The 14090-nt window shown below is 46.3% G+C and overlaps 1 protein-coding gene and 1 long non-coding RNA gene across 6 annotated transcripts in view; both read left to right on the forward strand.

The window, feature by feature from the left end:
- LOC140421704 (uncharacterized) overlaps nt 1-14090 on the forward strand; it is a 244678-nt gene that overhangs the window by 34344 nt on the left and 196244 nt on the right. The window lies entirely within an intron of this gene.
- Nucleotides 2995-13285, forward strand: LOC140419583 (uncharacterized). Its single transcript, XR_011945877.1, has 3 exons — nt 2995-3089; nt 9553-12408; nt 12999-13285. It is a non-coding gene; the product is annotated as an uncharacterized lncRNA (long non-coding RNA).

Raw genomic sequence — 14090 nt, forward strand, 5'->3', positions numbered from 1 at the left:
GCGTCCCTAGTAGCCCGGCGCAGGATATTGTTAATGTGGAAAGAAGCCAAGCCCCCGGGGGTGGAGACCTGGATAAATGACATGGCAGGGTTTATAAAGCTAGAGAGGATTAAGTTCGTTCTAAGGGGGTCGGCTCAAGCGTTCACCAGGCGGTGGCAACCGTTTGTCGAATACCTCGCAGAAAGATAGATGGAATGGGAAAAAGAAGGCAGCAGCAGCAGCCCAGGATCGGGGGGGCGGCGGGGGGGGGGGGGGGGGGGGGGCGGGGAGGAGGAACCAGAAGGACTCTCAGGGTTGTTAATATATACTGTATAATATGTGTAGGTCGTTGCAACAGATAATTATATATTGGACTGTTAAATTATATTTTTGGAGAGTGTTACTTGTGATAAGGCAGTTGCCAATTAGGGTTAGTTTTCATTTTTGTTATTTATTATTTATTCATTTTTTGTTTATAAAATAGGTCATTGTTATTTGTGTTGTTATAATATTGTGTAAAGGATGCACAATGTACTGTGTTGGTTGACCAAAAATTTTCAATAAAATATTTATTAAAAAAAAGAGAAGGCTCGAGAGAGGGGGGCCAGTAGATTTAATATACATGAATTTCAAAACTGTGTTTAATAAGTGACTGTACTATTGCCATGGCTGCAGATCATAAATATAGAAATAGAAAGGCAAGTGGTGAGGATGACAGAATATCCACAGAGGGACAGAGACAGCTTAACTTACTGAGTAAAAACTTGGCAGATGGAACATAATGTTCGAAGATGTGAGGTTAGACACTTCGGTCGGAGGAAGAACATAACGGAATATTATTTAGATGAAGAAAGACTGGAGAAAGCTGAAGTAACGGGGGAATTGGGGGGTCCTCGTGCAGAAACCACACAAAGCAAGTTCTGCAGGTAATATGGAGACAAATTGAATGTTGACATTTATTTCAAAGGGAATAGAATATAAACATGGGGACGTCGAGCTAAAACTATACAAGGCATTAGTTAGTCTGCACCTGGTATACTTTGAATAGTTTTGGTGCCCTTATCTACGGAAGACAATTGGTTTTGAAGGCAGTCCAGAGAAGGATCACGAGGTTGATCCCGAGTATGGAGGGATTTTCTAATGGAGAGAGGTTAAGTAGGCTGGGTTGTACTTATTGGAGTTTAGAGGAATGAAGGCAGCCGAATCGAGACATGAAAGATTCTCAGGGAGCTTCTTAGGAGGTTGTTTTCCCTTGTGGGATTTCTGTTTATTTTTCAATGCCTGCCGATTTTCCTGCCAAAAGCTTTTTTCAAAGAGATTGAGGGAAGGATTACTTTGTTCATATGGGGAGGGAAGGTGGCCAGAGTTAGAAAGGTGCTGCTACAGAGGGGAAGGCAGGCAGGGGGTTTGGGTCTTCCGAACCTGATGTATTACTACTGGGCGGCGAATGTGGAGAAGGAGCGGAGCTGGGTCAGTGGGGTTCCGGTGCCTGTTTGGGTACACAGAGGGAGTATTCAGAATGTCCATATTACCTAACAGCATGTTTCGGGACTTGTGGGAGGAAACCGGAGCACCCGGAGGAAAACCCACGCAGACACGGGGTGAAGGTGCAGACTCCACAGACAGTGACCCAAGCTGGGAATCGAACCTGGGACCCTGGAGCTGTGAAGCAACAGTGCTATACACTGTGCTACCATGCCGCCAATCCCACCCAGTGACAAGGCACTGTTTTAATCAGACCCAAGAGTAGATTCAAGATGTCACGCTCGACACAAGGATACTAGATATTATAGACTGTCAGATCCACAAACTCTGCCAAGATGGTTGCAACTTAACAGGTTATTATGGACATTAAACTGTGGGCAACATTCGATTCTGTGACCAACATTTAGTTAAACACTGATCTGAATAAGGAAAGTTTGCAGCCACCTGTGAAGTTTAAATGTCTCGTTGTGTCAGGATGACCCAGCATTTGAGGAATATGAAATCTTGGGACTGTTGGTCTCCAAGTGCCGTATTGAACACAGGAGAATGAGCTCGAATTGGGACCGAGATAAGTGTGAGTGAGCATCGTAAACTGCTATTGTATCGGGGTGTTCTGGGTCTGAGTTTTAACCTTGCTGTTAATAGTCAGGGATGCAGTATAATAAACCCTGAACAAAGCAAATGTGTGTGTGAGAAGCATCTGAAGCACCAGGAACCAGCTGAACCAGCAGAGCTGAATGTCTCCCAGTGCAGCCACAGTACTGAACTTATTCCAGCTTCCAAGTCCACCTGAGAACCAACCTCCTGACTATTCATCTACAAGAAGCTTCAGAGCCTCATGAGAATTATTTGTTTCTAAACACGCTTCACTCCAACTAAAGGACCTGCTCAACAAGAAGACAACAGACCTGCAGCGATATAAAGACTGCAGTCTCCATTCCATTTTCATCATTACAGCTTCAACTTGATCTGTACCTAATTTCTGTGTATGTGTCAGTGAGTGTGAAAGAGACGAGAGACTGAGATTTTCAAACATCCAGGGAAATGTTGTGATAATAAATAACCTTTATTCCTTTAAAAATTACCAGTAAGCCTGCTGCTGAAATGTATTTTAAATAAAGAAAGATCACCCAGAGGGTAAGAAAATATCACACAAACATCCTGATAATGGAGTGGAAAGGACCACGAATTATAATCAAACGCTGTATAACCCCTTCAGGTAGCTATATGGAGGCTGCAGTCTCTCACACTGAATGTCTACATGATCCACGGGACCCCCAGGCCACAAACATCAGCTTCAGCACAGGCGTGGGTGAAACTTTTAAAAAAGCTGTAGTCCTGCAGATGTTTGACCGGCACTAGGACCCAGCTGGAATCAGAAACCTTGATCTCTCTCTCTCTCTCTCTCTCTCTCCCCCCCCCCCCCCCCCCCCCGTTATTAGTGGGTGCGTCACCAAGACGCCAGCGCATGCGCTCTGCTTCCCCAAGATGGCGGCTGTGAACCAAGGCCTGGTCCCGGGAGTGAGCTGACTGGCGGTGATGTGACCTGAGGATCACCGCACCTCAGGCAAGGGGCCAGGTTGGGAAGGCGGTGCCTTCAGGAATAACTGGGAAGGTGATGTTTGGTCAGTTGCTGCAGTCTGTGTAGTGAAGGTGCTATCACAGTGGTGTGTGGTGAGGAAGTACAGGATTATCACCCAGCAATGATCAATTAAGGGGAATGTAAATCCAGCTCAGGCTGCTTTCATTTTGGAAAGGGAGCTAAGGTGTGTCCTTAGAGCTGGTGAATGTTGAGGCTTTGGCAGTTTCTCTGTAAATTCCTTCTCATTCCCTCTCTCCCTCTACCACCTCTATCTTTGGAGTCATAGAGTTTTACAGCATGAAAAGAGGCCCTTCGGCCCATTCATAATCTTTATTATTGTCACAAGTAGGCTTATATTAACGCTGCAGTGAAGTTACTGTGAAAAGCCCCTAGTCGCCACATTCCGGCACCTGTTCGGGTACGCAGAGGGAGAATTCAGAATATCCAATTCACCTAACAATCTTGTCTTTCGGGACTTGTGGGAGGAAACCGGCGCACCCGGAGAAAACCCGCGCAGACACGGGGAGAATGTGCAGACTCCGCACAGACAATGACCCAAGCCGGGAATCGAACCCAGGTCCCTGGTGCTGTGAAGTGGCAGTGCTAACCACTGTGCTACCGTGCCTCCCATAAGATTATTAGATTACTAGGTCTGGATGAATTGTTTCCCAGGATACTGTGGGAGGTGAGGGAGCACATTGCAGGGGCTCTTGCCCAAAGTTCTAATCCCTCTCTGGCCAAGGGGGGAGTTGCCAGGGGACTCGAACAGCTAATGTGGTCCTATTATTTAAGAAAGGTTGTAGAGATAAGCCAGGGAACTGCAGACCAATGAGTCTCACGTCACTGGTAGGGAAACTATTGGCAAACATTCTGATGGACTCTATCTCCACTTGGAGAGGTTTGATTAGGAATAGTCAGCATGACTTTGTCAGAGGGAGGTCATGCCTCACAAATTTGATTGAATTTTTTAACCATGTGACCAGGTGTGTCGATGGGAGTAGTGCAGTTGATGTAGTTTACATGGATTTCAGCAAAGCCTTTGACACAATCCCACATGAGAGACTTAAAATTGATCAGGTGGATTCAAAATTGACTTGGATGTAGGAGACAGAGGGCGACGACTGCTTTAGTGAATGGAAGCCAGTGACCAGTGGCATACCACAGGGATCTGTGCTGGGTCCCCTATTATTCAGCATTTATACAAACAACATGGATGACTATGTGGGGGGTAGGATCAGTGCTTTGTGGATGACACAAAGATTGGCTGGATGGTTAACAGTGAGGTTGAGTGTCTTGGGTTACAGGAAGATGTTGATGGGTTGGTCAAATGGGTGGATAAGTGGCAAATGAAATTTAACACTAAAAAGTGTGAGGTGACACATTTTGGAAGGGATAATGTGACAACAAAATATTCAATGGACAGCGTGACACTGGGAAGTTCTGAGGAACAAAGGGACCTTGATGTGTTTGTCCAAAGATCTGTGAATGTGGAAGGGCAGGTTAATAGTGTGGTGAAAATGACATGTGAGACATTACTGTGAGCAGTTCTGGTCACCACATTAGAGGAAGGATATGATTGAACTGGTGGTGCTGAGGAGATTCGCCAGGATGTTGCCTGGGATGGATTATTTGAGTTATGAAGAGAGAACAAACAAAGAACAAATAAATGTACAGCACAGGAACAGGCCCTTCGGCCTTCCCACGCCTGTGCTGGCCATGCTGCCCATCTAACTTAAAACCTTCTACTCTTCCGGGGTCCATATTACTTTATTCCCATCCTATTCATGTATTTATCAAGATGCCCCTTAAATGTCACTAACGTACCTGCTTCCACCACCACCTCCGGCAGTGTGTTCCAGGCACTCACTACCCTCTGTGTCAAAAAGCTTCCCTTGCCCATTTCCTCTAAACTTTGCCCCTCGCAACTTAAACCTCTGCTTCCTAGTAATTGACTCTTACACCCCTGGGAAAAAGCTTCCGACTATCCACTCTGTCTATGCCCCTCATAATTTTGTAGACATCTATCAGGTCGCCCCTCAACCTCTGTTGTTCCAGTGAGAACAAACCGAGTTTATCCAACCCCTCCTCATAGTTAATGCCCTCCATTATAGGCAACATCCTGGTAAACCTCTTCTGTACCCTCTCCAAAGCCTCCACATCCTTCTGGAAGTATGTGTGGTGACCAGAATTGAACACTATATTCCAAGTGCGGCCTAACTAAGGTTCTATGCAGCTGCTACATGACTTGCCAATTTTTATACTCAATGCCCCGGCCAATGAAGGCAAGCATGCCGTATGGCTTCTTGACTACCTTCTCCACCTGCGTTGTCACTTTCAATGACCTGTGGACCTGTACACCCAGATCTCTCTGCCTGTCAATACTCAAAAGGGTTCTGCCATTTGTTGTATATTTCCACCTGTATTAGACCTTCCAAAATGCATTACCTCACATTGTCTGGTTTAAACTCAATCTGCCATCTCTCCGCCCAAGTCTCCAACCGATCTCTATCCTGCAGTATCCTCTGACAGTCCTCATCGCTATCCACAATTCCATCAACAAATGTGTGATCCGCAAACCTACTAATCAGACCGGTTCCATTTTGCTCCAAATAATTTATATATGCTACAAACAGCAAAGGTCCCAGCACTGATCCCTGCAGAACACCACAAATCACAACCATCCATTCAGAAAAGCACCCTTTCCACTGCTACCCTCTGTCTTCTACGACCGAGCCAGTCCTGTATCCATCTTGCCAGCTCACCTCTGATCCTGTACAACTTCACCTTCTCTCCCAGTCTGCCATGATGGACCTTGTCAAAGGTCTCACTGAAGTCCATGTAGACAACATCCACTGCCCTACCTTCATCAATCATCTTCGTCACTTCCTCGAAAAACCCGATCAAGTTAGTGAGACACGACCCCCCCCTTTACAAACCATTCTGCCTCTCGCTAATACATCCACTTGCTTCCAAATGGGAGCAAATCCTGTCTCAAAGAATTCTCTCCAATAATTTCCCTACCACTGACGTAAGGCTCACCGGCTTGTAATTTTCTGGATTATCCTTTGGGTTTGGGTTGTTTCCATTGGAGCGGAGAAGATTGGGGGCGGGGGAAGGGACGTCTGGTGGAGGTGCACATGATTATTAGGGCTATACAAGATTATTAGGGGCTTGGACAGGATGGATAGGGACACATTACCTCAGTTAAAGGTCAGTCAGAAGGGGAGATGAGCTCATGGTGAAGGGCAGAAGGTTTTGGGGGGTTCTGAGTTAAAAGCCTTTTTACCCAGCGGGTGGTGATGGTTTGGAACGCACTGCCTGGGAGGGTGGTAGAAGCGGGTTGCCTCACATTTTTTAAAAAGTACCTGGAGGAACACCTGGCACGTCAAAACATTCAAGGCTATGGGCAAACGCTGGCAAATGGGATTAGGTAGGTAGATCAGGTGCTTTTCATGTGTTGGTGCAGACTCAATGGGCCGAAGGGCCTCTTCACTGTTGCTGATGATACAAAGTTCGGTGGCATCGCAGACAGATTAGATGATAACATAAAATTGCAAGAAGATATTGACAGACTCGGTGAATAGGCAAATTTGTGGCAAATGGAATTCAATGTAAACAAGTGTGAGGTTATACATTTTGGACCAAAAATGTATGGAACAGAGCACTTTCTAAATGGAAAGAGGTTCGGTCCAGTGGATGTCGAAGAGACTGGCGGGGCGGTGCAGGAGCATAGATCTGTTGTGGGAAAAGTAACCCGCAGAAACTAGATTGTAGACTATTCAGTGAGAGAAATGCTTTATTAAATGACAGAGCTCTGGGAGAAGCCCTATACCCTCAGACAGGGAGTCGCCGACGTCTCCTCGATTGTGTTTGGGACTTAGCCTTTATACACATGAGTAAACAAAGTAGACAGTTGATCATGAGTCAGTTCATTAGGCAGATGCGTTAGTCATTTTGCAATAGGAAACAGCAAGAAATCGAGGCCAGCTTCTGCTAATTTACTTAGCAGATACTATGACAGACACTGCGTTGCAACATCAGGTCCGGGCAGTTGCCTTTTTACTGAACATCTGCCTTCACCGCGGTTTGTGGTTGAAACTCTTTGTATGATAGCAGTTGAACAACGGAGAAGTATGATAACTTTATAACTCAAAGGTCAGTTTGTTGTGCAAATGTCTTGTGCGTAAGTCAGCACATTTAATGTCTTTAAACCGAGTCCATTTTATATCAGGCGGCATCCATTTTGTATTTTCTGAAGTCTGTTCGGAATTCTACCTCTTCAGATCCTTAAAATGCCACAAACAAGTGCAGAAATTAATCAAAAAGGCTAATGAAATGCTGGCATTTGTATCTGGAGGATTGGAGATTGGACAAGTTATGCTGCAGTTATACAAAACCCTGGGAAGACCCCACTTGGGGGCTGTAAACAGTTCTGGGCACAACACCGTTGGAAGGATATTTTGCACTTGGAGGGAATGCAACACAGGTTCAATAAAACAATACCCCACAATATCTGGATTACAGGGGTTAAATTACCAGGAGAGACAACACAAATTAGGCCAGTTTTCACAATAATTTAGACGGTTAAATATCTCAAGATATTAACAGGGAAAGACAGGGTCGATGAAGATAAACTGTTTCCACCGGTTGGAGATTCTAAAGCCGGGGATCATTGTCTAAAAATCAGGGCTGGACCGTTCAGGAGAGATGTTAGGAAGAACTTCACACACGGGTGGGAGAGGTTTGGAACTCTCTCCCACAAACAGCAGGTGAAGCTGGATCAGTTGTTAACATAGATACATAGAAGATAGGAGGAGGCCTTTTGGCCCTTCGAGCCTGCTCCACCATTCATCACGATCATGGCTGATCATCCAACATAAGTTTAAATCTGAGGTAGAGTTTTGTTGAGCAAAGATATTCAGGGATATGGAGTTAGGTCACAGATCAGCCATGATCTCACTAAATGGCAGGACAGACTCGAGGGGCTGAATGGCCTACTCCTGTCCCTATGTGTATTTCTGTGATTCTGAAATTCAGACAACACCATGACCTGGAAAGAGTCCGGATTAGAACCTGAGTTAGTCCGAGCTGCAAACCATCCCTCCAGATCCTGGCCCTTCATGGATTTAATGAAGGTCAAGGCAATAGTTGGATTTTTGAAAGACTTGACGGAGTTGTTGGATACCATTTTCCGGGAGCAGGATAAAGCCTGACGTAATTCACACCCCACAGCCTTGAGCTGCCATTGACCTTCATCGACGTCGCGAAGCTTCGTTTGTGTTGCTGCCGAAAAGTCCTGAATCCTCACTCCCTCCTGGAGCCGGACGCCACCTCACCGTAACCGTCTCCAGGACCTTCTGGCGATCTTTCAAGTTGTGGAAGTGAATGATTACAGGCCTGGGATGAAAACTATCCCTCAGCCTCAGAGACAGGATACGATGCACCCTTTCTAATTTGGAACACTCAGGCTGCACATCCAGCTGAGAAAACGTGGCAGCCGGTCCCCGAAGAACCTAACGGGAGCCTTACCCTCCACACCTTCTGACAGGCTGACGACTCGAATGTTCTTTCTGCGACCCTCGGTCCTCCAGGACCTCCGCCAGCCACTCGGCTGGTTTTCAAAGGTTGAATTCTTGCCTCCGTCGAGGAGACATCTTGCTGAATGTTCAGGATTCTCTCCTCCGGATCATCGAGCCTCTTCATTGCGTTTTGCAGCTGGGCCTCATGAGCTCACAGATATTGAGTCAGCACACTCCGCCTCTGGTCAGTAACACGGACAATGTCAGCAGTTATCATTTTCGCCGCCTGCCAGAGCCCCAGAGTCGAGACACCTCCTGAGGATCAGGCCACCATGCTGAAAAGGTGGCTCCACCCCGCTGAATCCACCTGCGCTGTTTTATCACTGATTTCTTCACTTTTTCCGGCATAATCCTACCAGACCAAACTCTGACGTCTTCCAGGGACATGATGATAAATATAAATTCAAGGAATAGGGAGACGAGTGGCGGGCTCTCCGGATAATCGACAGATTATAGGTGAGTGGCACCAGAACCTGTGGAAAACCAGCTACTCCCGCACCTGTATCACATCCCCCCCCCCCCCCCCCCCCCCCCCCCCCAGATTGATAGGTTTCCAGATATTGAAGATGTTGGGGGATATGGGGATAGTGTGGGAAAATGATGCTGAGGTAGATCGGCCAATCATCCCATTGAATGGTTCAGGTTCGATGGGCCGAATGGCTGACTGCAGCTCATATTTGTTGTGATCTCCTGGACAGGAAGCAGTGAGCTTGGATCTGTAAATCAACATAAATCAGCACCTTCAGGAGAATTAGGACGGTGAATATTAGATACAGCAGAGTGAGAATGGAGGGAGAGTGTGTGGGATGGAGATTTACAGCTTTCGGGGAATAAGAGAGGAAAACATGTTCCATAGGAACTAGAATTATCTGTTCTGAATTTCTAACCTGTACTGACAGTGATGAATTTTGTAAATTGTTTTTACAGGATATTAGACGAGGAGGAATTACAGACAGAAATCTCAAACGTCATGTCTCGATCTGACAGTCACTTCCTTCCTTGGAACCTGAATGTTATCGGGCTTTCAATCTAGAAGGAGAAATCTTTACCCAAACTGTCAGCTAAACATTTCAACCATCAGTCTGACTGGAAAAGCACCGAGACCCACACAACACACGCCCGAGTGAGAGTGTTCCAGTGAACTAACTGTGGAAAGAGCTTTAACCATTTACTCAGCCTCAAAAACATAACGGCATTCAGAGCGGGGAGAGACCGTACCCTTGTTGAGGACAAGGCCCAGCCTGAGAGACGTGGGAGACCCAAAACATGGAGAAACCGTGGAAATGTGGGGCCTGTGGGAAGGGATTCAGAGTCCCATCTCAGCTGGAGATTCATCGACGCAGTCACACTGTGGAGAGGCCATCCACCTGCTCAAAGTGTGGGAAGGGATTTACTCAGTTCTCCAGCCTGCAGGCACACCAGCGAGTTCACACTGGGGAGAAGCCACTCACCTGCTCTCGGTGTGGGAAAGGATTTACTCGGTTATCTACGCTGCAGTCACACCAGCGAGTTCACACTGGAGAGAGGCCGTTCACCTGCTCTCTGTGTGGGAAAGGATTTACTCGAGTATCCAACCTGCAGTCACACCAGCGAGTTCACACTGGAGAGAGGCCGTTCACCTGCTCTCTGTGTAGGAAAGGATTTGCTGAAGTATCCACCCTGCGGCGACACCAGCGAGTTCACACTGGGGAGAGGCCATTCACCTGCTCTCAGTGTGGGAAGGGATTCACTCAGTTATCTCACCTGCGGACACACCAGCGAGGCCACACTGGGGAGACGCCGTCCACCTCTCAATGTGAGACGGGATTGCATGTTTCATCGGACCTGCTGTGACACCAACAATTTCACAATTGATTACAGGGGTTGGATTCTGCTGTTATTGTTTCTGCTCTACACCCAGGACTGCATTTTGTTCATTCTGACAGGTGGTCAGTGGGAATAGTCGGAGGGTTTCTTTCTGCTGGACTGCCCGGTCTCACCACTTTGCCTCCAGTGGGCTGATGCTCTTTGAGCCTTGTTGCTAATACCTGGCTTCAAATTGCACAAGGATCACAGAGTGAAAGGGTGTTTGGAAGTTTGAAGATATTTAGTTGCCGTTTCTGTTTGGAACCCCGCAAAGCATGCCACGTTACCATGGAGATGGGCCCTGGTGGTTACATGGTTCTTTTGTTTAAGTTATCTGTACGTTCCTCACAGAAGAAAACTATCACGGTATGAGGGGCAAGTTGTCTGAGGTGGACTGGGAAACTGATTGGTACAGGGAATACCTAATATTTAAGGAATTATTACATATTTATCAGAGGGTCGGTTAGCTCAGTTGGCTGGACGGCTGGTTTGTGATGCAGAGCAAAGCCAACAGTGAGGATTCAACTCCCGTTCTGGCTGAGTTTATTCATGAAGGCCCCGCCTTCTCAACCAGGCCCCTCACCTGGTTGAGGACAGTGCGGAAGGATGTTTCGGAGCCATGAGGTCATGTTGCAGCTGTACAAAACTCTGGTGCAGCCACATTTGGAGTATAGCGTGCAATTCTGGTCACCGCATTATAGGAAGGATGTGGAAGCATTGGAAAGGGTGCAGAGGAGATTTACCAGAATGTTGCCTGGTATGGAGGGAAGATCTTATGAGGAAAGGCTGGGCACCAAACCTCAGGAAAGATATATTGGATTGGATTGGATAGGGTGGACAGCGAGAGCCTTTTTCCTCGGATGGTGATGTCTCGCACGAGGGGACATAGCTTTAAATTGAGGGGAGATAGATATAAGTCAGATGTCAGAGGTAGGTTCTTTACTCAGAGAGTAGCAAGGGCGTGGAATGCCCTACCTGCAACAGTCGTGGACTCGCCAACACTAAGGGCATTCAAATGGTCATTGGATAGACATATGGGCGATAAGGGAATAGTGTAGATGGGCTTTAGTGTGGTTTCACAGGTCGGCGCAACATCGAGGGCCGAAGAGCCTGTACTGCGCTGTAATGTTCTATGTTCTATGAGGTGTGCTGACCCTCAGGTTAAATCACCTCCAGTCAGCTCTCTCTCTGCCAAAGGGGAGAGCAGCTTATGGTCCTCTGGGATTTTTGCGACTTTTATTTCACATATATACAACAAATATAGATTCCTTTAAGGAACAAAAATCCAACAGGAAAAGTGATGTAACCGTGGTTAACAAGAAAAGTTAAAGATTCCATGAGATCCATTAGAATTCAGCAAAGGAGGACCAAGAAACTGATCAGAGCAAACTGGCGAGAAACATAAAAACCGACTGGAAAAGCTTCTCCAGAAATGTGAAAAGGAAAAGATTAGCAAAGACCAATGTGGGTCCATTCCAGGCAGAGACAGGAGAGTTTATAATGGGGAGTAAGGAAATGGCAGATAAACTAAACAATGTGTGTCTGTCTTCACAGAGGAAGATGCAGAAATTGTCCCCAAAACACCAGAGAACCAAGGGACTGGCAGAGATTAGTATTGGTGAAAAGGTAGTACTGGAGAAATTAACGGGGTTGAAAGTGAATAAATCCCCAAAAGCTGGTGGTCTACATCCCAGAGTGTTGAACGAGGTGGCTGTAGAGATCTCTATTCCTCATTCTAAATTCTCCTGACTCTATCTGGAACGGACAAACCTTTTGTCTGAGCAAAATGTTTCCTTTTTACGTAGCCACAGAAGCTTTTACAGTCCATTTTTATGTATTTTGCCAGTTCACATTCTATTCTATTCTCCCTTTTTTACCTCGGTGTCTTGGTCGAAGAACGGAAGTAAATCCTCGGGAATGAGTGATCACTTTGGACAGGTCCTGAGACAATTCAGTTTCAACTTCCAGGACACAGTAACTATAATCTTGGAGTGTGATTGTAGGTTATGTAAAAGGGCAAAGTTCTAATTTAAAGTTTAATGTGTAGGTTTCCGAGTTTAAGTAGCTTCTAGTTTGTTTGTTTGTTGTATTAAAAGTCACGTCATGTGATCCTTTAATTTGTTGACTGGGAATTTGATTTTTTCCAAGAAGTTGCTGACCTTTACGGAGATCCTAATCCACAAGTTTTGTCTTCCTATTTGACCCTCGGGCACCTTTCTGTCTCTATTGCTCGTGTCAATGACAGCCAGGTGATGGAGCTGAGGGCAGAATTTAGCAGAGAATAACGGGGCTTGTTCCCCAGGTGGGAAACTGCCATGGGCGTCGCTAATAGGGGCTGATTTAGCACCGGGCTAAAGAGCTGGCTTTTAAAGCAGACCAGGGCAGGCCAGCAGCACGGTTCAATTCCCGTACCAGCCTCCCCGAACAGGCGTCGGAATGTGGCGACTAGGGACTTTTCACAGTAACTTCATTTGAAGCTACTGTTATTATGTGACAATAAACGATTTTCATTTCATTTTTCATAATAGAGACAGGAAGGTGCTGGAAGACTGACTGAGAACTGCACCTCCAACCAATCAGGGTTCAGGGGAGGGTGACCGGGGCTGACGGTGATGCGACCCCCAGGGTCCAGTGCCCCGTGTCCAAAACAGGGAGTCACAAGAACAGGGTACAGAGAAGCCGAAGGGGGACCATTTGGGACCCAGAACATTGTGAACATCCTGTTACTCTGGTTGTCTTTGATCCTCAAGTAATTTTCTGTTTTTTTTTTTTAACCATGTTTCTGTTTCATCAATAAACTTATAACAGGAAAATATTTGAATTGGTTGGACTTTTCCTGAATAAATTTATTCACTTTTGGGAAAGTGGGTGAGAGGGGTTGACAAGCTCTTTAACAGAAAGTGAGTCCCTCTAAGGTAATTGGCAAAGGAGCCAGAGGGATAGAGGAGATTGATTTTTCTTTTGACAGTGTTTGAAAATGGGGTTCAAGGAATCAATCATGATTGACTAATTTATCAAGGTTCTCTGAGGAAGTAACACGGGATGTCAATAAAGAGGAACCTGTAGATGTGCTTTATCTGGATTTCCAGAAGGTATTTCCCAAGGTGCCACATCAAAGGTTATTACACAAAATAAAAGCAGCAAATGAGCTGGTGTGGGGATGGACGCAGGTGACGTTATGGAGATTCAAATATCTGGTATTAGTGATGGTGTGGATATGGGGTCAGAAACTCAACTTGGGGTCAAATCTTGGGGTCACGGTGGCACAGTGGGTTAGCACTGCGGCCTCACGGCGACGAGGTCCCAGGTTCGATCCCGGTTCTGGGTCACTGTCCGTGTGGAGTTTGCATATTCTCCCCGTGTTTGTGTGGGTTTAGGGTCTGGTTTAGCTCAGGGCTAAATCGCTGGCTTTGAAGGCAGGCAAGCAGCACGGTTCAATTCCCGTACCAGCCTCCCCGAACAGACTAGGGGCTTTTCACAGTAACTTCATTCGAAGCTTACTTGTGATAATAAGCGATTTCATTTTTCATTTCAATCTGATATGGAGATTGTGCAGAGTGTGGTTCAGCCTCAGACAGTTCCCAGGGAGAGGGATGGACTCGGGAGTTAGGGAATGGAAT

The sequence above is a fragment of the Scyliorhinus torazame genome, chromosome 5 (assembly GCF_047496885.1).
Source record: "Scyliorhinus torazame isolate Kashiwa2021f chromosome 5, sScyTor2.1, whole genome shotgun sequence".
Taxonomy (NCBI): domain Eukaryota; kingdom Metazoa; phylum Chordata; class Chondrichthyes; order Carcharhiniformes; family Scyliorhinidae; genus Scyliorhinus; species Scyliorhinus torazame.